The sequence below is a fragment of the Neodiprion lecontei genome, chromosome 6 (assembly GCF_021901455.1).
Source record: "Neodiprion lecontei isolate iyNeoLeco1 chromosome 6, iyNeoLeco1.1, whole genome shotgun sequence".
Taxonomy (NCBI): Eukaryota; Metazoa; Arthropoda; class Insecta; order Hymenoptera; family Diprionidae; genus Neodiprion; species Neodiprion lecontei.
This window is the reverse complement of record NC_060265.1, coordinates 18,255,726-18,281,757: the sequence shown is the minus strand read 5'-3', so window position 1 is coordinate 18,281,757 and position 26,032 is coordinate 18,255,726. Positions and strand designations below refer to the sequence as shown.

Below are 26,032 nucleotides of genomic sequence, written 5' to 3'. Positions count from 1 at the left end.
ACACGCTATCCTCCCCCCTTACCTCTTGCTCACGGGATGGCCAAAAACAATTTCAAGTCGTCAATCAGTCAACGTGTTAGACTTTAGCCGCGGGAAGTGAACCATAATGTATACTTTTATAGTACACGATATACATGTGTTAAAAATTGACGGCTTGAACATCAGTGAATATTATACTAATGAAAAGAGTCTCGTTGCTAATTGCTTACACTTTTTGACGACGAGTGAAACGGGACAATATGTATATATGTACATATGTATCCACTTATATACTCGAGAAATCTTTACCGAGACGCATCCGCCTTCGTGCCGTGTCGGAACTCCGTATATAATGCACATGATACGCTACATATGTTTATGGGGTGACCAAAAATTTTATGTAAAAAAAAAAAATGAAAAAAATAAAAAAAATAAAAATTAGTGTAATCGTGATAAAAGAGGATACATTACGAACGGAAATATAATCATTCTGTCTGTTTCGCGGTATGAAGCTGATCACGGAGCTGAAGGAAAATGGGATTCTGAAAATAGGATGAATCCTTGCCAGAAATAGCTGATCGTGAGCCTGAGTAATCAGCCCTGTAACGGCCAGCCCTTGACCGAATTTCGACATCGAGAATTCGAAATCGAGGTACCCGGGAGGAAAAAGTTTTCACGGTTTGATATGATAAAAACTACTGCGTGACGAGTGGCATTGTATACAGCGCTCTTTATAACAGGTGGTTTTATGATGAAAAGCGTTGTATCGAACGGCCTTATCGACGGGCGTCTTTATAACGAGCAGCATTGTAACGAATGGTTTATTGTCGTTACCGATCTTGCACAAAATTGTAGGATGAGCGGTCTTTTAACGGGTGATCTTATAGAGAATGGACTTATAACAAGCGGTCTCACAATGAGTGATCTCGTAACGGTAGTAGTTTTATAACGAAGGTTGTTACGATAAACGATCTGGTAACGAGCGGTCTTGTAACGAAGTGTCCCATAATGCGGAATGCGAATGGAATAAAGTTTTGATATTTCTGATCACCCTGTATACGAGACGGAGTGAAAAGAGTTGGTTTAGACGTGAGAAAGGTTTAGTCTCAGTTACGCGGTCGTACCTACCGTTTTTAACGCGCAATTACTTTATACACATTATATCAACATGCGTTTGATACCGTGATGAAATAGTGCGGAAACAAAAGCTAGAAACATTCTATACGAGAGATACAATTTCGTGATAAAAACATGCATAAATATTATTCAAATTCCCGCGGTACATTACATGCAGAGCAAATTCCTAAAGACTGCACGGTTCGTCGTCTGACTTAAATTTGATGCGCAAGCGCGGTAATCCGAGAACAGCTGATCGCCAGGGCAACCAACCGTCCCAAACGTAACCTCAAAACTGTTGTCTAAATTTGTGACGGTTTGTAGCCCTGGCAAACAATTGCTATCGGATTGTAGCGCGTGCGCAATGAATTTTAGCAGACGACGGATCATGCAGCCGTTAGGAATTAGCTCCGTATACGTTTATCTTATCTTATTAAGTCCTTTTCAAACACCCGCACATCGCCATTGCTTGTTATTACACTTTATACTGCCATCCGAGCTGCATAAGCTCCCCCTGCTCGCGGTTCACAATTTATAACCTATTAGACGACGGTGAGTCGCGTCAATGTGAACGTTCGGATATGTGCTTGTCTCTTCTAGCTCGCGGTAGGTATGTTAGGTATAATATGAACGGCACCATGAAATCCGTGTATAGTCTCCGCTCCCCTTTTACAGCAGCCCGGCGTGTCGCGGAGCAAAGAGAAGAGAGGCTCTGCCTCGATTAGTAGTGCACGCTGGTCGCGACTCTGCTCTGCTTTCGGCGAGCGTTCAAGTGTGATTTTTGTCATCGTCATCGCAAAAACATCTAGTTTCTCTCTTGCCATTTTTTAAATATTATGTTTTTTTCTTTTTTAAAACTCAACGCGTTATAATTGCGGCTGGATTTGAGGACGTTATTCATTCTTATAGAACCGCACACGGCATCTCTTATCGAGCCTTCCTTCACTCGAACCGCACATTGGGGTCCAGCAGTCGACGGCTCCGGTACTTTGACGTCACATCGTTTACCTCCTGTTCGTTTGAATTCGATGAAACAGGTTTATCCTTCGCGGCAGTGACGCTGGTTCCAATCAAATTATAAAATCTACGCTGAAAAACGTGTTACGAATTGATAAAAAATCGGGTATCTTGTTCGACGAATTAAATTTCGCGATACGCAAGGATGTACAAGGAAAAATGATTGTTTCGCGATTCAAAGCTTTTTTTTTTTAACAACTCTCTCGTTTCGTTGTGTTCTGGTTTTCAAATAAATTGATTCTTTTTTTAATACACGCGTTGTATCAGTCAGCCATTCGTTTCATTACTCGTATTTCTTTACCGTATTTGTGTCTTAGGAACGGTGAATTCGAGGCGCAGCGCAAGCTCGTTTTCACTATCAAGTTGCTGATTCTACGAGTCGTGAAAAGTGTAGTGTACAAAGGAAGAATTTATTCCCAATTACACGTGAAGAAGTGCAGTTAAAAAAAAGAAGTAAAAAACATCATGTGTTGAATAATTAATATTAATTCTTCGTGTTCAACGATTATACTACAACGCAATTTAGTGATTATTTGCATTTATTATTTTCAATCTTCTAATTCCAACATCGCGTCTTTAATATCTACAGTGCTGCCCGAAAGTGATACTTCAATGCAGGGATAAGTCACCGAGTGCAATTCTGTTTTTCCATTTGCGTTATTGCGTGTATGTTTGCACAAAAACGAATTGGCAATAATTTACTGCTTTTAATCCAAAGAGGCGAAGATGAATAAACAAACACGAAAATAAAAAGTTACTTATAAATCCTATACGGTGAGGTGAATTAAACGAGCGAATTCTTCGTCTATTTTCGGATCCGCTGTTCCGAAAGAATCCGAAGCGCGTATGTTTTTACCCTTCTTTCAATTATACATTTTTACCCCGGTTTGTATATACGTACGTATATAAGAGAAAGACTCGTGTAATCTGGCTGCCACTTTATTCGCGAGTAACTTCCAACTCGGACGCAAATTGAACCGTATCAGTCTCTCCAGCATGAAAGTGTCTTTTTCTTCTTCTTCTTTTCCAATTTATTCGATGAATTATTTCGAACGGTGGCTGCGAACGCGACTAAATGGATCGTGATACTTTTATCGTGAAGCTTTTATCGTACGCCCGTTTCGTACAACACACACGCCGTATCACTGAAAATAATTTGTGCAAAAGTGATGTTTTTTTACCAATAGAAATTAACACCTCGTTATTATGTTTATATTATTTTACACATTTCGTATTCGTGTTTAGTCTCTGAAATGTGTTAAATGATAAGTTCAACAGACCACATATTCGCATATTTTACCATAACAATGTATATATAAGTGTGTCGACAGTTTTGTACAGATTGCGAAATGTCGAGCTTCCATTATATATTTGTTTCAATTCGCAGTTACACAATGTAGGTATATATATATATGTGTGTGTGTGTATGAGTATTTTAATTTCATCCGGTATCTGATTGATTGCAGCCGTTGGCTATAAAATGAATCTTGTTTGAATGGAATTCGAGCTGCAGAAATGTACTATTTCAATAAAGTTTACAACAAATTGACATGACAATTGTACGCGCGATCTTTGAGCTTACTAAAATTTCGTCTCGTTCACACTATAATACACAATTCGGCATTACTCGGCATTTATTAATCTCTCGCAAATTATACATTGTCAGAAGGTAAAAATAATTGAAATTATGGTGAATTCTTTTTTCGCGAATATTTTACAGACCGTTAAGGCTAGGGTAAAAAATGTACAATATAATACAAGAATCGTACAACGTGCCCGAGGTGCAACGAGATGTAACCGATATACTATATAGATAAACTTTTAGTGTACGGGTAACCGTATAATATATTTTTACTCGCGAAGGTTGACCATGTAGCCAGACGTACAGATCCTGAGGCTCACCTATACCGGTATATAATTGACTTCTGCTTGCGTTATAGGTCCGATAATCTCGCGCCAGAATCTCCTGCGCTCCCGAGTTGTTTGTTAAAAGAGAGTAAACAACCGGTCTGCTTTTAGGGACACGGATATACAGGACTTGCTGTAATGTTGGCAGCGTATAGTATACGCATACACAATATACCCATGTGCATATATAATACATCGATACTTATAATTAATCAATTAACAACCTGCTTGGTGAAAGATGTATGTTAGTTATAACGACGTTTTCAATATAGCGTCAGATGTCTGCGCTCAGAAAGTGTAATTCTAAACTTCGATACGCGTGTGTGTGTGTGATGTTACGTTTGACTAACAAAGATTTATTAAAAATTTGACATTCCGGTTGTCGAGTATCGAAGTTGAAATTGTTAAAGTTGAGCGACTATGCAACTAACGGTAGTTTGAAATACTGAGTAACAGGTAGTAAAAATATCTGCATCAGCTTACATTCTACGTGATTATATATATCAATGACACAATAATGTTCAACCAACAAAATTTCTGTCGACACTTGAATCGCGTGGAAGGGTGTTAATTTTATTTCAAAGAAACGAACGTGAATAACGTGTCAAACTGTTGGAAAAAATTTTTAAAATCCAACATTCAAACGAATTATTTGAAAACCATTGAACGCATTCAGTAATACCACCCGGAGTCATGCGAAGTGAAATATATACATACACGAAATGCCGAATGAATTCTCCGCCGAACGTTTTCACTTTTGGAATCTGCAGAGTGCACGTGTCTTTCTTTTTTTTTTTTTTTATTTCGTTTCTCTTTCTCATTTCGTTCGTTTAGTTTTATTTTCGCCTCTTTTGCTTTCTTCAACGTGCGTTTCTTCTTCGCCGTGGTCGCACGATGCGTATGTGAATAAATACGCGTACACACACACGTACATACATCATTTGACAACGATTGATAGCATCGGTTGTAGGTATCCGTGACACAGTTACGCGAAAAAAATCACTCTTGCCTTCTTTGAAGTTGTAACGTACGTACGTATGTATGCGACATATGTGCCTGTACAATGCGCTCGTTTCGTACATACCGCGGAGTAATTCATGCAGTGAAATACCCAGAGCGTTGAAAGTATTTGTTTAACGTAATACATCCAGCAATAGAAGGTTACAACGACTGAATTTCGTCGAATCCTTGGATAACGAACAAGGATTGAACTAGACAGCGTTTCGTCTTCCGAGTTAAATCTTGACGTCAATGTGTGCGTACGAAACGGAACCGCAGACTGATATTTACGCGGTTTATACTTTAAAGCCCCGTTGTCACAACGACGTAGGCAATGTGTGACTCGCGGTGAGCGTGAGCAAAGATTGTCGAATAAAATCAAACTCCAGTAAACAATTATGAATTTTGTAACCTGCGGAGATCAAGTATTGTCAGCTAACGGCTAACGTGCAAATTTTCCACTTCCTCACGCGAATCTTCTAACCGAACCTCTTCTGTATCAATACAGGATTAGTTGTGATATACAGACGAGAACCGGAAGTGTTGGAGAGTTTTTAACGCGTGATCTCGAAGTGATATCGGACCCTAAAACGCGACAGTGATCTTCGAGGAATATAGACTGAACCATGGATAGAGGCGGTAAGGAATCACCGTCGAGTAGCTGTTTGAAATTACCGCCGCCGACGTTGAATCTGATGGAGCAACTTTTGCTTGTCAAAATGGAAAGTCAAGAACAGAAGTGCGCCCGTGGCTTATCATCGAAGAGAGCCCTTCTTCTCAGGGCCGATTCCATGGACAGTCAAGCCAGCACCAGTACTTTCAGCTCAATCGCTTCGAGTGACTCCAACTACAACTGTTATTGCAAATGTGACGATTGTCTTTTGGGGATATGCGATCGTTTTCAACCTCAGCTGCCCGTTCCAGGTCGAAAAAAGGTAAATTATCATCGTTAACGCGATATCAAGATGCAAAGCTCTGTCACCGCAGGCGCAGCTTTAGTAACACTGCGAATGATTTCTACGTCTTGTTACTGTACAGACCTTACAACTATTTATTTTCATTATTCATCGTAGTGGAATAATATTGTTCTGGGTACAAAATGATAATTAATTTTGTAGCAGTAACCAGAGAGTCTAGTATGTTTTACTGTTATTTTTGATTACGCTCCCTGGTACTATATTTTCTTGTGACTATTACTGATAATGTGTAACAATAAGTCGATGTGCAGCTCTTATTTTATTCAAAAGATGTCACCGCAAAATGCAATATTGACAGCTATAAGCAGACTAAATGTGATACTTGTACCACATTTTCTTGCGATACTAAAAGTATTTAGGGGGGGGGGGATAATGCTTAATTCGGCCAAAAAAAGGCCTATTTTCAACAATGTTTTTTGACGATTCAGGGAATGTAAATTTATTTTGTTGATTGTGACATTATTGAGTAACATTCCAAGAGTATTTCACAATTTTTTGAAAGAAAAATATCGAGAATTAAGCCCGTGGCAGCAGATCTCCCGAGTCGCCTCGAAAAAAAGTTGTCCACCGGTGAACATCAATTCTCCGAACTGGTTGGTCTGAAATCAAAGATTTTTAATTCTATCGTTAAATAATTGCTTTCCGCAAGTATCCCTGGAAGGAAATAATTTTTTTTTTTTGCTTCAAAAATTTTTTGCGACACAACAAAAAACACCGATTTTCACTAAAAAAAAAAAACCGCCAATTTGTTATTGCAAAATGAATAATTGTTAATAAAAAAAAAGAACAAGTCTCAGGTTACCTGGGCAATTATGTAAGGAAGTATTGTACCAAATTTCAAAAGAATCGGTTCGATAGTTTTCGAGAAAGAAAGTTCACGCGCTTCAAAAATGACGTTTTGAGATAAACTACAATACTTCCTTACATAATTTACCCAGGTAAGCTGAGTCTTGTTTGTTTTTATTTTTTTTAAACAATTATTTAATTTGCAATAGCAAATTGGCTGTTTTTTTTTTAGCGAAAATCGGTGTTTTTTGTTCCAAGTGTCAAGAAAATTTTTGAAGCAAAAAAAAAAAATTATTTACCTCCAGGGATACTTTTGCAAAGCAATTATTTAACGATAGAATTAAAAAATTTTGACTTAGCACAATGAAAAGGGGAAGAATGAGGTTAACACAAACAAAAAGCATTTTAGTGTACTGGAAATTTGATCAATCGGGGTAATATTGAATTCGTAATTGTTATATAGCAATGTATTCGAAAAAGCATTATACACGAATTGATTTATTGTTCCTTGTGCTGTACTTCTTCTTGTTGAAAATTAAAAGTAGGAAAGATTTCGTGAAAATCGTGACAGAGCTTCAAAAACACTGAAACATCCTGCATTACATAATTACTTTAATGACTATGCGGTCCGTTGATGATTAAGAAGGAGCGGGAAAAATGAGAGAAAAGAAAGTACATGAATGCTAATTGGTGCTCTCGGACGTATCCAGCTTTTGCAGAAGAGTTACTGAATTCATTACCACAGCGGGTAATTACCGTTTATAATTTGTAAGTACAGCGCTGCGTCGCGTCGTGAGTAAATGCTCTCGTGAATTACGCTCAGCATCGCCGGCGCGAAAGAATCTTTCACTCACGAGACATACGCCGCATCTCTATCCCATATCGCGACGTGGATTCTTGTCTGGATGCCGTGCATGGTTGCGTTCTATGATTGCCAATTAAGACAAAAATTTTCTAGGCCTATGCGCCACACATTTTTATACCTATCCTGAATTTTGAACATTCCTGTTATACTTTTGATCAACCTTATGAAAACCATAATCATATGTATTTTAACGTTTCTTAAATTTCGCGATTGATAGTTTCGGCGAAGAAAAAAAAATTTTGCTTTCGCAGCTCAACATTTATTTTTCATGCTCTTCTTCTTACTGGGCTTTATCGTACGTTGCATTTCTGCAATTCAACTCGTCGTGTAAATTGGTTATATCTCACAGTCGGAAAATAATCTGGCCATAATAACCAAAATTTGATTCTGGCAACGAAATTTCAGGTTAATATATGTCTGATCTAACGTTATTTTTATACAACCAAAAAGTTTAGTTAATTTTACAGTGCGCAGATAGTAAAATGTTTTAGCAATGTCTAAGGAAAGGTTTGGCATCACAATCCCGTAGAGTTTGTGCGAATCACATTGCGATAACGGATCTTCATAGTGAAATCATTTTGTAACGATTCAAAAATGATTGTTTAATTGTTATAACTGCAAAAATTATCATTTAATTGTAATTTATATTACATCAAAGAATGACAAATAAATACGCCATGGTGAATTGACGGGTTGATTCAATGGTGACAATGGTAATAGACTACTAACGATTTAGTGGTCTGTATGAAACGATTCGGTTGAATCTACCAAAGGGTATTTAATATTTCGATAATACCATGAAATAAGTATTTTTTTTTTGCATTAAATTGATTAAATTAAAATCGAGATTTCGTATTTATAAGTATATATATATATTTTTTTTTCCCATTTTGAAACAATCATTTCATTAACCTTGGTACTCAAAATAAAATGTTGCGTTTTCACGAGAAATTTTTCATTTTACAAATTGACTTAAAAAGAAAAGTAAAAATGTTCTCCGAGTGCAGTTTAAATACTTTCAATCTGAAGAAACCGGCGGAAAGAATTTCTCTTCCATAAATTCAAACGATTTCGAAAAATTTTATGTGGCATGTTTATAGTGACAATGATTAATACGGTTTTTTAAAAATATGATTTGTCAAGTTTTCGGAAAATGATCTTCCCCCATCTTTTCCAACCATTCGTTATTCTATTGCTTGTACTTGCTAACTCTCAGACATTCCCTTTAGTAACCTTAAACTCTATTTCCTGTCCTCCTATTTCCATCCAGCCTCACGCAACTTGCTATCGCTCTTATTCGTCGTCAGCTAATTTTACTCCCCGCTATCCTGAATCCTCGGCATCTTTTTTGTACACACACTAGACTAGTTGTATCTAATCGCACTTCTAGTCCAACATTCAAACGATTCACTTCTCGTTTGCAACCGATTCAGACCAAGCCCTAATTTCAACTATCAATTTCACCTATTTCTAATCCAATTCGTCTAATTACACATTTACACTCCTCGCTATTTAAGTCTAATAAATCATTTACACGTTTAATTATAAATCTTTTCCATTTCATTATCGCTTCTTCCACAATTTCCCGAGTTGAGGCTACCGACGAGAACGCACTAAGAATTACCAAAAATAATCGATTTGAGTAAATGATTTTTGAGTAAATCGACTATTTTTCACCCGGGTTAATTAATCGAACGGCTCGATTATTTTTTCTAACAATCGGTTGCGGTTTTTTTTTTACTCCCTTGAACGACGCTATACGATATCAACTTATGCCATGTGATTAAAGTATCAATTATTATCATTGTCTTACTCATTAAGTACCTATTTGATATAATTAGTAAAAAATAATTGAACAGTTTTACCTGAAGTTGAAAAATAATTCGAGTGAAACTATAAACTGTCAAAAAAATATTCCGCCATTAAGACTGCGTACTGAAATTTACGAAATTTTGGTTCCAAATAGACCATTTCAAAAAATTTCGAAATAAACGATTAATTTTTCTCGATTCACCGATGCATCGATTATTATTTTTAGCTTAGTCGCCATCGCTAGTCGATGAATCCAAAGGTACCCAAAAAACATTAGGGGTAGGGGGATATATATAGAGGTGTATCAACAATCACTCTTCAATATCAACACTCTGTCCCGTAACATGTCAACAAAATCAAAGATGTTCCGTTTGTTCGAATATTGAATTTCTGGTTGCCCTGATCTAAAAAAAAAGGTGACTAAAAAATGTAATCTCACGATTATATCCATTTAAGAACGTACCTAATCATGATTTCTTTTGCAAATAATTTTGCGAAGATGAAGAACAATAAATGTCTTTCAAGTATTATTTAAATCGGAAATAGGCATCTCGTAGAATCTGGTTGAAATTCAGTGTACTTCGGGATGATTTTTTCTACGTCTAAAACGAATGTTCAGCGACCTCGTTCCATCCGACGCAAATATCACCCTTATTTTGAAACTGTGTACAGTGTACACTAACCGAATAAAATATGTATGATTTCGAAATTGAGATCGCGCGTAATTAATGAACACGTTTCGTTATTATCATCATGCAGCCGCCTCGCTGCATCATTGACGCGCTTCGCGCGCACTTATGGCAGATTATAGTCCGATTAAGGTAATATGTAATTTAATAAATTGGCAGGATACGATATACAGAAGGTAGGTAGGTAGGTATATGCCTACCTTCGTACCCCCGCTCGTCAAGTCGTTGGCATTTAAGTACCTTCTGTTTATAGCCGGAGGCGAGCGTGAACTATAAATTATGAAGCGCCGTGTAAAAATCACCGTTTATCATTCAGCTGAATGAATGTTGCTCTGCAGTAATATCAACTGCTGCTAATACGTCGCTAATAAATTTATCATATGCCTGATTAAGCGATTCTTGTCCACCTGTGCTAACAAATGACCAAACAGCCGCGTTACATCCAATCGTTTCACTCGCTGCACGTGCCGTGTTTTACTTATACACCGAAGCCATCGTTGTCACGTGGAAATAAGAGGTTTTATTATGAGACTTGGAGCAGACGAAATTTGTCTGTTATTACTCCGTTAGAACGTTGTTTAAGTTTTCTGATACCGGCTGCAATTGAGTAATTCTTTTTCTATCTATGTCATTGGATTAGCTTTACGTTATAGTTTACTATTTTTATCGAATTTGTGATCAATATTCCCGGAAATAATTCGAATTCTTTGATCGCAGCGATTTTACGGTTTAGAAGAATAAGTACAATAAAAAACACAATTTATGCAAAAAGTTGTACAGTGGATAATTGGCTATGACTTGAATTGTCATGGTTTCTGTTTGATCGGAATATCTCAATTTTTGCAGCATAAAGATGCAGAATGAATAAACTTCTGTCTTTTACTTTTAATTGTTGTTAATTTTTTCATTTCTCGTCAGAAATGAGAAATGAAATGGAAAACACGAAATTCAAACCATGCTAAATTCGAATTATTCTTTACGGTTCAACCGTAACCCGTTAATACCGACTTTTTATTTCTAAATTCGATATGGGTCGTTCCTTTTGACCGTTTGAAGTAACGCTGGATCGTATGTATATTGCCTCTACTCGACTTTAAACGAAAGCGCGATATCTTTGAAGAAAGTTAAGTTATATAAATATCGACGCGAGTAAATCCAGTCTGTGCAGCGTTGTGCGTATGCGTAGGTGTGTGTACAGGTACACGATCGTACGTGACGTTTACTTCACGCGTTAATTACAATACCTATACATGTATAACCGTTTCAATTTTCTTGACGCGGGAGAGTGGAAACAAACGATAATAGTGATAAAATATTACGTACATTTATACGATGTACGTATCACGCGTAGAGGAAGATAGCAGGTAGAATGATACTTCGTTAATTATCAATGCCGTCTGCTGTAGAGTTCATGCTGTCGCGTGCGTACCTGTATAAGTAATGTGTAAATTGACGTAGGTACCGTACGGTTGGTTTAATCCCGCCCGGTATATGAGACGCGTATTTTGAACGACTTTAACAAATGTACGCGCGTACGTATTTCTACGCAATGCATGGTGTGTGCAGGTATTTACACGCAAGCTGGATAATAACAACAAAGTGTAACAACTTGGTACGTTGCACCAACAGGAATCGCATGCACGTTGATAAGCGCATATGTGTTAATAATGATGTAGAAATGGCTTGATACTTTGGCTGTTTCGAGCTAAGGAAACTGGTTGGCCAAAAATCGATAAGTTTTATTAATCGGTGTAACCCTGATGTGAGGATTTATCAAATTATTGCGAGGATCAAGTTTTTAACGTTCGTAACGAAACATTGGGGAAAAAATCACTATTTTCTTATCGTTACAGTGATTTTTGAGGAACGCAGATTTCGAAATATGAGTTTGTTTTATTTTATTACGGGTTACTGAATTTCAGACAGTTCAACAATCGCGAAATAACGGTTTTTCTCAGCACGAATCGGTTACTAACTTCAATACGATAAGTTGTTGTATTCGTAAGCTTGTAGAGAGAAGTCTTCAAGAATACAAAAGTCGAATATACTGGAGTTATAAACAAAAGTTCAGATTCGATGCTCGGATTTAAGTCGATTCAAAGTCGTTGACAATCTAGTCGATTCGCCCGGTTTCACTCTACGGCGTTATTTTCCAATTCCAGTATTTTATATGTTTTCTTTTGGTTTTTAATTCAAAGATTTCTTTGTAGCGTATGAAGATGATTATAAATTCGTCAATTCTCAATGTATAACTATGTCGTAATAAGATTGATTTTCTGCCAATCAATCTACTTAATTGCAAATCTGAAAAGTATCCGGAAAAATTATTCAATCAAATATAAACTTCTGCAGATGGAAAAGTTCTAATTAACGATAAAAAAATTTTTTACCACAGGAATAAAACAATTCTTATAAAAATGTTGTTCTATAAAATATGCACTATAGTTTTCGTAAAAATTAATTGTTTTTTCAAAGTTATTGGCATTATAATAATTTCATCAAAGATTTCCTTACTAACATGTGTTTTCTCATCTAGCTCAGAAGTATGCTTGTAATTTTTTATTGAAAATTTCACTTACATTATAATTAACAGACGATATTGCCAACCCAAATAATTTTTCCTGACGTCATCAGCAGCTCGTACAAACGGACAATCGCCTGACAATGAGTCATCATCCGGTTGTTCGTCGTTCTGGGAAAAGTTTCTTTACATCACGTATAAACATAACCTCGAATGAGCCATTTAATTGATATCATTTGTTTATTTCATTTCCTTACCTCAACATTTCTACACCAGCTGCATGCGAGGCGTAAAAATCATAACAAAAAATTGCGCGAGTTACGTATATGTATAGTAGATTCGTACGGAAATGGAGAAAACCTGCCGATGCGTAGGATTATGCAGAAATATTATATACATATATATATTTATATATTTATATATACTCGCTGGCGCGCAAACATTATTGCGCACATATATATTTTTCTTCTTGTCTGCTTTAGTTTGCAAATCAATTACAGTACACAACGGAAGTGATCAATACGCAAAATAATATCGTTGTCACATGTAACAATAAGTGATAGTGCGGTGAAAAAATTTAACTTATTCGAATCGGTGTCGTGACTCGCTTCTCGCATTTGTGAATAATAACTAACATATCTCTATTATTTTCTCTTTTCTCTACACATATAAATCTTTAAGTCTCTCTGTCTGTCTGTTTGTATATTCGCTTACAACTCAACTACCGAACCGATTTTGATTCTTTTCTTTCTGTGGATAAGTTCAATGTCTGGTCAGGTTTTAGGCCATATTTCGTTACAACCGCATCAATAGTTTTGGATCACACACTTGTGCGAACGCTAATTAAATTCTTACAGATACAGGATAGTTACGTTCATGAGTGTTTCAAGATCTCTACGAGCTCTACAAAAAAGTCGCGACGAGCTGCTAGTAATGCAAATAGGTACGTATACCGGGAGAATCTCTTGAAAGTTGAAAATCAACCGCGCATGCGCCAAATAATTCAATCTCATTGGTCGGCGAAATCTTCCCGCAGCGATATTCTTGTCTGCGATGCAGGGGGCCAACGTACGCAAAATGTGTACGTTTGAATTTTCAAAGAGCACAAGCATTAAATTCCGACCGTTCTTTGAAGAACCAGCTTTCCGACCCAACAACAAATGCTTTCCAAACCTTTCCGAGTCACCACCTCAATTATTTGAGATTCTAACCTCGAAAATTCGTATAAACTACATCACCGCCAGAATCAGTTTGACGGATGAAACTCGGGATGGCCAGCCTGCACGATAAAACTCGCGCATGCGCGGTTGATTTTCAAGTTCCAGAGTTTTTCCCGGTATACATATTTGTGCATATCACGTTAATTAGCGGCTATCCCAATGACGCATTTCCGACGCAAGCTTCTCTATTTGGCGCCATGTACCAATTTCAGTGCGCAAATGTTTTGCAATGAACTGAATTCTTCAACGGTAACGAGAGTGTGTACTCGTAAATCGAGGAAGTAATTCAGTCCTGTACTTTGCCAACAGCGGGTTTCTGCAGTGGTTAACCGTTGCTGCACGGTGTTCCATCTTCCCTGCAGATTCGCGACTGCTTGTTCGTTCCAGGGTTATGCCCACTATGGTGATTGTGTTGTCCGTCGTTGTGCTGGCGGTGGTGGACTGCTTCGTAACGGGATTTTCTAGAAATTCCACTTCGAGCCCGTGGTTCAGGGATCTGTGTTATACGTATACGGTCCGCAACTGATTGGCCGGACCATGTTGAAGTTGGTAACGTTAACGTAACGAAGCATCATGGAATAAATCGTTGTATGCAATTTTAGAACGACTTGCAAGAAGTTGGGCTTTTCGAAATATAAACGTGTTCTCTTTGTCATGATATACTAGGTGAATTTCAAACAAACATAAATTTGCGAAGTAACCATTTTCCTAAACATGCTTTGTTAAAGTAACGCTTACAACTTCAACATCATGTTTTCACATGACTCACGGTTTATAATTTCGACTTTCTTCCGTTCGTAAATATAATTTGCACGATAAATACTGTTTTTGGTTTCAACTTCACAACGCATTTATAATTCTATTTCAGGTAACGTACATGACACCAGTATTGTATTGTGGAATATTTTTAATTTTTTTCCGTACGTTCAGCTAACCACTTTCTGATTTAGGGTAATTATGAACTCGACATTCCATCGATCTCGGTGAATATCCACGACGATTTTTCTGCGTTTCGATAATAAACAGTCAAACGCATAATTTTTATGTCAAGTTTCAATTTGCTTTCGGCAAATCCGGTTATTTCTTTCTTTTCTTTCCCAAATCTGCCTTACTGACTTCTTGTATTTGACCGTATGAGAACTAGCTAATTGCATCACTACTGCATACATGTTCTTTTTACTGTCTTTCGTCATGATATTTGACTGGCGTTGAAATCATTAATCAGCGTTGTAACAGGCGGTCAGCATGCATACTTGACAAATATTTTCACCCGTTTGTCATCGATGTATAATATTAATATATTAATATACCCTCAAATATTTCATACACCTGCACCTACATAAATACAATTGTCTTTTGGCCTCGACTAAACTTTTGCCGCGATCACTCATGCGTATAAAATACTAGCATGTTAAATAATTCGCTTTTATTTCTAATCGTACCTTTATTTTTCATTGTACGTTCGCTGTCTTTATCATTCATGTTTAATAATATCACGAACCTGCTGCGAGTAATCTATCGAAAGTTTTCAACCGCGTTGAAATTGCTGTATTGTTGCATTATACCTGTGCCGAAAATAGTGAAGTTATTAATCATTATCGTGTCTAGTAACTGTTTAACGGACAAAAAAGAAAGGAGAAGAAATACATTTGGGAAAACATGAATGAAATTCCAATTTTGTAATCTTCAAATAACTGTTTTTTTGTTTTTTTTTTTGATTCAAAATTTAAAAATACACGTGACGTTGATTAATCCAATTTAAAAAAGGTTGACGTTGTAAGAATCGCGTTGCATTGAAAACTCCGAAGTCGTTTTCCAGTCAATCGCGTCGCACAAAACTTTTCAAATTGCTGGATCAATAATTGACTGACGTTTGACGGTAAAGGGCAAATTAAATAAATGAACTAATGCATTTTGTACGTATCGTACAGATAATATTCTTAAAGGATCATTCGGGAAGAAATTTGATTGTAATAATATCGTCATCAATAGGTGTTACAGAAAATATTATCACTCGTTTAAGGTATATCGATATCACAATAGCTTGGTACAACGAAAATTGCCAGCAAGAGGAAAAACTCGGCAATAATTGCGAGTAGAAAAACCTTTTCTCATCCTTTTCTGTCTTATAATACCGTCAATGACAATAGATATAGCACACCTGTATAATACTTACTAAATTTTTGATTCATTCACCGTCAATACGTGGACATATTAAACAAACCCTATTCAGTTTTCAATGGATCGAACTGACGTAGGATCGCGAATGACTCATTCGCTTGACTTCCATGAGATCCAAGTATCTAGAATTTGCCGTAATTGCACCGTTGTATTATGTGTAATGCCACTACGTCACGTAGTTAATTAGTACCGTAGCCATTGACGGTAGCTCCGAATAAGACTACGGGGAAGATGAGGCGGAGGAGGGGGAGGCGGCGATGATAATTTTAATCCATCTCCGTTCCATGCCAAGCAGCGATCGATTGATCGATCGATCGATCAGCTCTCGTTGCAACGATCGACGGCGTTGGAATTCCTTTCACTCTTGTTATTATCCCCCTTTTCCCAACTCGCATGTTATTCTCTTTTCTTCTCCTATACTAGCATTGTTTGTTTATAGTAGTGTAGAGATACAATTTGAACCGTACACACGCGGATTCCAGTCTTTTGGTAATAAACGTCGTGATATACTGTATAGCTATTTATATTCACGCTGTACTCGCGGCTCCCGATTTAGGAGCTGTGTAATAATTTATGATGAAACTGCTAAAGCATCGCGCCCAGTTATAGTTGTGTATCGCGCGTTTCGACTTAGTTAGTTATTTTTGTTATTGCATTCTAAGCGCGCATCAACAACTTTCGTAAATTCAACTTTCAGACATCTACGACCTAGTTTTAATAAAAATTGCTACCGGGGAAAAAAAAGACCGCCAATTTATCTTTCGAATGATAATCGTATACGGGTAATACCTAGGCGTTGAAGCAACGAATGCATTTCATCTGAAAGATTTTATAAAACAAAAAGGATTTTTTTATCAGTCATAATTTTAAGTTTCTAATGAAGGAAGTTTGTTTATCTTGTTCTAAACAAGCAGGTACAAAATGTCCGATTCGAAGTACAAATATCATACTACAGATATGAAAATATTTTCTATCTTCAGGCGAACGGTTGCTAAGTTGTTTCATAATAAATTGAGAGAATTTGTTGAAATATACTTTCTTGTCCCAGCGTACAAAACGGCTCCATTTTTTTATTTAGTGCAAGATCTGTTACGGTATATTATATTGCTTCGGAAAAATACTGAAATTACTTTATAATATTATTAACAAATTACTTGAATACTTTATTTATGAAATTATGTATTAAATCGAAGATGATCCATTATTTCTAGAGAATTTACAAAAAAAAAAAAAATAACGTACCTGCTGATTTAGATCACTGTAGATTGACTAGAACTTCAACGAATATATCGAGTCATTTTTAGTTTCGTAATTAAGTATTCCGAGTATTATTATAGTAAAGCAATAACATCATTTTTCAGTTTCAATTAAAAAACTATTGATACGCAAATACTTTTAAAGTTTACTGATGAAAAAAAAAAAAATTAAACATTAGTATCTTGCTTTAGTGAAATTGAAAAGTAAACTAGAAATTTGGATTGAAGTTGATCGTATAATTATTTTGATAATCCAGCGAAATATCTGTAAAAGTTGCTTTCGTCATCACGATCGTCAGCTATAATATAACTACACCCATAATTACAGATAAGAGACGACAAATTCAGCCAACTAATATATGTATACGTGCAGCTCGTAAAGTAGGCGAGTGGTGGAGAAGGAAAGGGGTGGAGGGGGGCAATCGATGGACGGAAGAGGAGTTCTGGCAGTTTGTCGTTAACTGGGAAATAAATCGGTCGTTCTGAATATCGAGTGCATCGCATATCAAGTTCTCTATGCGATGGATACGAGGTACAACGAAACTAGTATCGCGCTGCTTTGTCTAATCCTGCTTACGTATAATTGACGAAACTATTTCATTTCAAACTACCGGAAAAAAGTTCATCTTATCACGTTCCAAAACCGAGCACTTATGTGTCAAGAACGTGAAGAGGAAAAGAATTTTTCTAAGTTAAATCTCTCACGTGCCTCATTTTCCGCGGTATTCGTTACGTACATACATGTGGTTCGAAATTAATAAACACCTGTCGGAATTCACGCGTGTATCGACGTAGTATTTGAATGAAAAGAATTCGATTGACGCGTATATGACGTACGCCGTAAATATCGTGTAGTATATTTCACTTAACATCGTATTATATGTATATTGTTTAAATTGCCGGGACCTTGCTGCAGTTTTAAATCCGCTTATATACATTACGTCTGGTTTTGCGCACGCATATGTATACACGCATACCTTTATCGAAAGCGTGATATTACGGTATAACGGACAAATAATTTTAAATGTATATATATGTGTACATATGTATATATACTTCGAATTGACGCTTAGAATTTACACAGTTGTATATTAAACATTTATAACGTATCGTATTGTTATACACGCAGCGATAGAAGGACGGGCGTTAAAATTGTTAAACTTTACTGCGCGCTCAGCGTTCCGTAATGTATATGCGCTGGTGTCGTCTACGGTATATGCGTACGTGTGTGCATGCACGTAGGTATTGAAATTGTGATATTCGCACACACACGCTGCGTTATACTCCCACGTTTTCGCTTCTCTATATATACGTATGCAACGTGTCGCGTGTGTAGAGGCGGTGCAATTGGGTTAAGTAGAAGACAAACATCGTGAACCGGGACATCTTGATGTCTGCAGTACCCGGCCAATACCGCACGCAGTACGGAATGACGGCGTCAATTCCTTCCTTCCATTTATTTATTCATTAAATTCTTTAGTTTTTTCCGGCCCCGTCACCTTTATATTTTCCAATTTTTCATTTTCTTTCGTATCAAACTTTTTCGACGTTACAGTTTCGAGAAACGCGCGCGAATGTCAGGGTGCAGTGGATAAATTGTGTACAAATTGTAGCGAACGGATTGTTATACGGTTGAAACTGAGAGATATTCCAGATCGAGGGAAACGGATCTATGTATACACGTGATAATAATTGCTGCGATACGTACTATGATCACATATATACTTACGTTCTGTGTAGCTGATTGCGGGATCTGTCCTTATTGAAAAAATTTTGTTTACTCTTTATATAATACGAGGTTTTCATAGAAACCAGTTTTGATACGTGCCATTCACAGTGTGTCATATATCATACGCATGTACGATATTTGAAGTATCTATTCATTTTAGACGTATTATTTATTTCCAATACGCCACAGCCAACATTGTTTAGTTCGTCTACTGTAATTGATTGCTTGTTTCTGATGGTTATGTAATAATTGGCGTTTGGATAATTTATCACGCTATGAGAGGTTTTTGTGTTTAAGTAAATTTATAAAAAAAATCCACTCTCTGTAATCGAGCAAGCTATTTTTTTTTGCGAGAGAAACAAGGACGCAGTGATTCCTAGGCGGTAATCCTGGGAAGCTGCCACGCGCGTTTTGCTATTTAAAAGTGACTTATACCAACAGCACGGCAATCTGTCGACACGATGTGTTTCGTTTAAAACTGATAAAAAATCTGCGCAATTGAATTTTCTTTTTTCACGATAGATAATGTAATAAACGATGCATAAATATCGGTCAAAGAACACTTTCTTCCCGAGTATAACATTTTTCTCTCTCCTATAATTGAAGAATAATTGTATTTATTTCTCAAAATTAATTTCCATTCCAATTATCATTTCTCAATGTCCGGTCGCGCACAAATATTTTCAATCATCATTTAACGAAGCGTTCGATTATACGTAAATAATATATTACACGTTTTAATTAGGCCTTCGGGCTGCAATTATCAGATTTTTCTCTACACGGAGAGAAAAATCTGAGAAAAATTACCCTGCTGTTACTATAATTGTGATGTAAAAGACACCCAATGCAGTTTCTACTGATGCATGTTACAAAAATTATGGGTTTTTATAAAAAAAATTACTACCTTGCTTAGAAACTATGTATTTCGGCAGCACAAAATTTGAAATGTGACGACACATTTTTCTGACGGAGCACGGTAAAAACTGCATTAGGTGTCTTTTACATCACGATTATAGTAACAGCAGGGTAATTTTTCTCAGATTTTTCTCACCGTGTAGGCGAGGGGGTCGTCATATTCTCGATTTGTCGCGTTTACTTTACTTTAGTTTTCTTGATTTTTTGCTCCTCATTCCTTCGAAACCTAACATCCAGTTTCGCCTTCGTACGTTGTACATACGTATACAGAAGCGCGTGTAACACACGTATACCTATTGATAGAAAATCCTTAAGCGTCGGCAGTAGTCAGTGATATAAATTGTAGAGTTGGTGCAGCCTTCGGAGAAACAAGGTTATTGAGCAATCTTCGTTGATGCGATATTCAGACGACGTGTAGAAAGATCTGGGAACGGTTCGACTCTATCGGTTTTTATTACCGCTGACCGAGACTCGGTCCAATGATGTTCGAGCGCGGTGTACGATATCTCTGAAATTGAACGATTATTTTTCACACTAGTAAGACATTGTGCAAACGGAACGACACCGGCGTTGCCGCAATTGTGCCGGGATTCAAACGAGACAGGTGTTCCCAGTCAAACGCAGTGTAAACGTGACGTGGTCGATATTTTCAGGTATTATCAGACACGTTCCGGGTGACTATAGCTCGAGGCTTCGATCAAAGTCGAGTCCAGTTGTCGATTAGCGTTCGGAAAATATGCAGGAGGACTTGAAGAGATTAGTACCGAGGATCGTCTATACCGCGGCACTGAGCGACATCTGCGGCCATGCAAGCTGCGCCGTTCAGCAGGTTCAAGATCCGTTCGAAGGGAGTTACGATGGTTCGGAGAAGCCGGTGCAGTTTTCGAAACAGAAAAGGCTTAGCAGGTCGCGATCGAAGCGGAATCCCCGAAAGTTGTCGGCGGCATCCGCCGATCGGCAGTCCTCCTCTTCCTCGAGGAGCCCGACGCCTCCGTGCCGCAATGTCGCGAATCGCTGCAAAAGAATTCTGTCCAAGAGCCAAGGTGACGTCGATACGGAGTCACCCTCATCCGGGTACAAGGAGTACTTACAGTTGCTCACCGTTCCTCATCCGAATTCTGCGTTACTTGAGTGGGGAGAAGCTAGCGGCGATGACCTCAGTTCGGAATGGGAGTCCGACTACTCGGAGAGCAAATACCAACTAGACATTCACTCGAAATCTGCCATTTCCGAGGTAAATTATACATTCCGGTCGGAACTTAGTCATGGTGGGACAATTGGATTGATTGACTCACCGAGACACGCATTTATTATTCATTGTCACTAAAAATTTATAAACTGAATATCAAAATTTATTATCGACATTGAAGAGTAACGCGTGGAGAAAAATTTATAGTTGGGGTTACAGACCGTGTAATGATTTTCAATTTTCACCAGAATCGAAGAATACAATACGGGACACAAATATGAAAATTAATTTTGTAACTTCAACCAGATTATCTAGTATGTGTTTATTATTCTTTCTGATTGTCGTCACGAACACTATATTTTTTGCTACTGTTGCGATAACTTGATGTTGCTGTAACAAAGAATTGATGTTCAAAGCATGCAAGGAGTGTTTCACTGAGAAATACACCATGACACCATGATTACGTACATTTTATAAAGTGATTACGAGATAATGCTTGACGAATAATTTTACTTTGACCAGGTGATTTCTCACGTTTTCTAAGATTTTATATGATTTCTGTAATCCTAAATTATTTCTCATGACTACCAACGATAACTAATTCAGAATTTAATTTTAATATTACTGATTTCAGTCTGATTTCAGAAATGACAAAATCATTTCGAATATATTGACACCATTTTTCCGTGAGTGAAACATCCCTCGAGTCCATGCTATAAGTCAGTCTTAATCCATCGAGTCTGGTATTTTGACTTTTATCGAAGCACGCTTCACTGACGTGGAAATGCCGTTGTTAGCTTATTTCCATCGTGCCATGTAAACGTAAATCTTCGTGCGAAAGCAACATTAAAAAAATTTTCTACGTTCATGCGAGAATAACGCCAGGAAATGTATTCCTTCTGTACTAACAATAAGTAGTAATACAATTACCTATAGGTATTCATTTCTTGGCAGTATTTTTACGCAAAACAAATTTTTTTTTTTGGAAATTGGCATTTAACATTGCATGTAGAATTGCACTAACCGCAGCATCTTCACGTCAGTTACGCATGAAATCGGATAATATGTACATGAACGTGGTACTTAACGCGGTGGGTGTAGAGTGACGTAGCATCCTCTTGAAAGTTTCATTCGACTGTAAGAACTAAGAAAATGAACAGATTTAAATGTTACAATAACCAGAAAATGTAGTATTTACAACTATGATTATACCCATTTTACTAGAATTTTTTATCGACTATAACAAGTGAAATTTTTCTCAACGCGTATACGAAGATAAAGATTCCGTCAAGATTTTCAAATCAGTAATTTGCTACAAATACGGGTGGAACACATTGTGTGACAAGGGTTGAAAGTTGGCGATTGCGACGAATGTGAAGTTTGCACCTGAGCGAAGCGAGGGCGGCAATTGCACAAGTTGCGATTACCAACCTTTGGTCTTAGCCAGCAGCTAGAGACCAGGAGACCGAACTTCTACACAATCCTGTAGTTTAAGGTGGGCTAATATGTAGCAGCCGCCTGGCGGCGCTGCTATACGAGGAGTGCCAGCGCAATCCGACACTTCGCTTCTCTATATTCATACTGTGTCGCTGGTCTGGCTTTACGGCCGTGGTCACGGAGACTAGAGTACAGAAGTCCGATCTTCGTAAATTTGATCCAGCATAAAAAATCGGTACAACGAAGCTTGCGCTGGCTGACGATGAACGGCGCTGATGTCGCAAAGATCCGACGAGTGGTGGGGAGACTAGACCCAAGGATATTCCCTTTCGGTCAGGGGCAATTTCATTTCGGTCACCATCGATGTTTGTATACATATATATATATATATATATATAGTCAATTCTTACCAACTTCACTTCGGAACTTTACGACGACAGCGATGTTTTCGATAAAATTTAAAACTACTAAACGACAAATTTTCGAGGACAATTTTTTTATATGCTCCCCAATAGAGATCGGACTCCTGTACTCTAGTCTCCATGGCTGTGGTCTAGCTTCGCTGAATTATTTGCCTGCGCAGTATCGGATTGCGCTGGTACTGCTTGGGCCCGAGTCACACACGATAGTTTTTATAGCCAAGTGAATGAAAAGTTGTGGGGCTTTGCGTGGTAGTTTTACGGGACGTGATTTGTCAATTTCTTTTAGCTAGGGAGACAAGTGATCACTCAAGGGACGAAAGTGAAGCAATTTTGGACTGCACATGCGTGTAAACCTATCTTTAAAAAACTGAGATAAAAGGCTGCTTTCGTCCCGCTAAACTGCTACGCAAAGCCCCACTTTTCATGCGAGTGTGATGAAAAATGAAATAAAAAAATCGGTGAATTTAAAGTTTTTCGTGAGAATTATGTAAATTTTTTTTAAATACACGCACACATATATCCGTGGTATCAATCTATTATTATACAACGTAGCTCCGTGAACGAAGTGTTTTTTCGCCAATGGATTATTTACTACACGTTTAAAGAATAGCGTATTGTGTTACGAGTGCGGAAAGTGGGTGATCCCCAATTAGTGAGAAGCTTGCAGCATGGGTCAAGGCCAGCGCTGTAACCATACGCTTTCTTTCCAACGCCTGTGAAGAAAAGTCTGAGCTGCGAAGGAGGTAAGTGCACAGTGTGTAAAACTGGGCCATTTTTTTCCAAGACTCTTGAAGGAAAACTTGGATTTGCAACGCAACGAACGTGTTGCTGACAGCGCGTAAAATTTGGGTTAGGTGACTTACACTCAACAACACAGTGTGGAAAATTGAATTAATCGAAAGTGCGCATGGGTCAAAGAAAGCCCTAGCGTGTAAATTGTACCGTTTGAATTCTGCGCATGCGCCAGCGATATTTTACTGCACCGTTCGAAAACAGGGCATTTAATGCACGCTCTACAAGCTTTCAAAATTGATCTTTCCAAGCAGATTTCATGGCACGTACACACTCGAAGAATTCAACTTTATGCACTGTGTAATTGAGCGTAAGTCTCCTAATCCCAATTTTACGTGCTGCAGCAGCACGTTTGTCGCTTCGCAAATCAAATTTTTCCTTTAAAATTCTTGGAAAAACTGGCGTGTTACACGTGCGCATGGATGATAATTGATTCGAGTAATTACAGCGCTCACCTTGTTCCATGCTGCGCTCACACTAGTACTCGTGCGAATCACAGCCTTATAGAGACTATATAAACTGCGCGGTCTTAATACAGGCCCGGTGAAGCCGGGACGGAAGGACAGAGCTAAGTGGCCCTGCCGGAGTTCGCTCTTTGTCGCACGATCAAAAGAGCGCGGAGTAGTCGCGTGGCGGGGAGGCATACTTGTATAAGTCTGTACGTTTTCCCCGCCAAGTCACTGATTAGAGTGAGAGAAAATGCCTGCAGCTTATGTCCTCCCTGTCTTGTCACGGCTTCAACTCGGTGCACGGAGCGCGCAGTCTATCCCTATAAGTCTAAGGTGTGATTGCCGCTGTCGCCTATGCGGCTCACGCTGCAAACTTCACAGTCATCGGAAATTGCCCACTTTCCGCACTCGTAACGCAACACATTATTTTGTCATTGCGACAGAGTGTTTTAGATGCGATTTTGAGATAAGCCATTTGTGTACGTGTTATATATATTTTTCATCTTCCGATATAAAATAAAACCTGACTCAGAAAAACTACTCTTGAAAAAGTTTCCATCTCCTGACAGTTTTCTGCTAGAAATAAAAAAATATTTCTGCAATCTTACTTCAATCGGCATCGTAACTTACAATGTTACCCTGCATAAACCAAGTTGAAATGTTTATGAGCTTTGTGTTTCCCAAAATATACACGGCACACATTGCTGGAAATAATATGTGCAAATGTTGAAGTTTTCAGAGGTGATTTTACTTTTAGACAATAGCCGAATTGTAATTTATTCCTTGTTTATTTAAACATGGGGATTTATTCCAATTTAAGACAGAATTTTTCATTATCGGCAATTGAATTTTCAATTTATATCAATTTATGTATACATATATGAAACTAATAAATTAAGTAATATAAAACGATTGCGTCGGATCAACATAAATTTTATTCATATTGTAATGAATTTTTTAAATTTATGTATTATCGTTCGATCAAAGCAGTATTGCACTATGGTAATGAAATGCTGAGAATTGATTCAAAGAAAATTGCGTCGTTAAATCGAGAACAAGCGGGTTTGGGCTGACCATGAGTCTGCATTTGAACTTCCCGTTTTCAGACTCATTTCGAACTGAAATAACAGTAATAATAAAATAAAATAATTTGCAAATCTGACTTTAGATTTGTGACCAGCGACCAAAAAAACCTAATGGAACGAATTTTTATTCGAATCCGTCCATTCATTTTCAAAATATCATTTTTATTTTATGCTTTATAATTTGATTATTTAAATATTTCGAAAAGTATCGATTAAAGTAAAATTTAAACAGTTGTAAGTTTGAAAAGGTCGCGTCGATCCAGACCAAAATCATCAAAATTCGATAACACGTCTCGAAATATTGTGGGGAAAAAGTTTTGATTACGTCTTTACATACATACATATGATCATACGTTCATATATGATTCTCTAGCTTTAAAACGTAGAGATCCAGTGAAAATTCAATACAATAACTACATTTTTTTCTGAAAGCAAAGAAACTGAAAGTTGGAAAACCATAATTTCAAAATCAGTACGAACACCCATTAATTGGAGTAAAATTATCAGAATATGAGAGTTTATATTGCGTGCTTACGAGCAATAATTGTCAGCTGCGAGCTCTTTCATTGGTTTGATGTTTAAATCTTTTGCATTGTCAACTCGACCATCTCTTAACCCTCATACTTTTTGTGGCTGCAGTAGAACCTTAAAACATCTAAATTAATATTTTTTTTAACCTTTTTTTTCT

At 37.4% G+C, this 26,032-nt stretch overlaps 1 protein-coding gene across 2 annotated transcripts in view; it reads left to right on the top strand.

Annotated features, from left to right (window-relative positions):
- LOC107225725 overlaps window positions 1-26,032 on the top strand; it is a 56,484-nt gene that overhangs the window by 24,859 nt on the left and 5,593 nt on the right. The window lies entirely within an intron of this gene.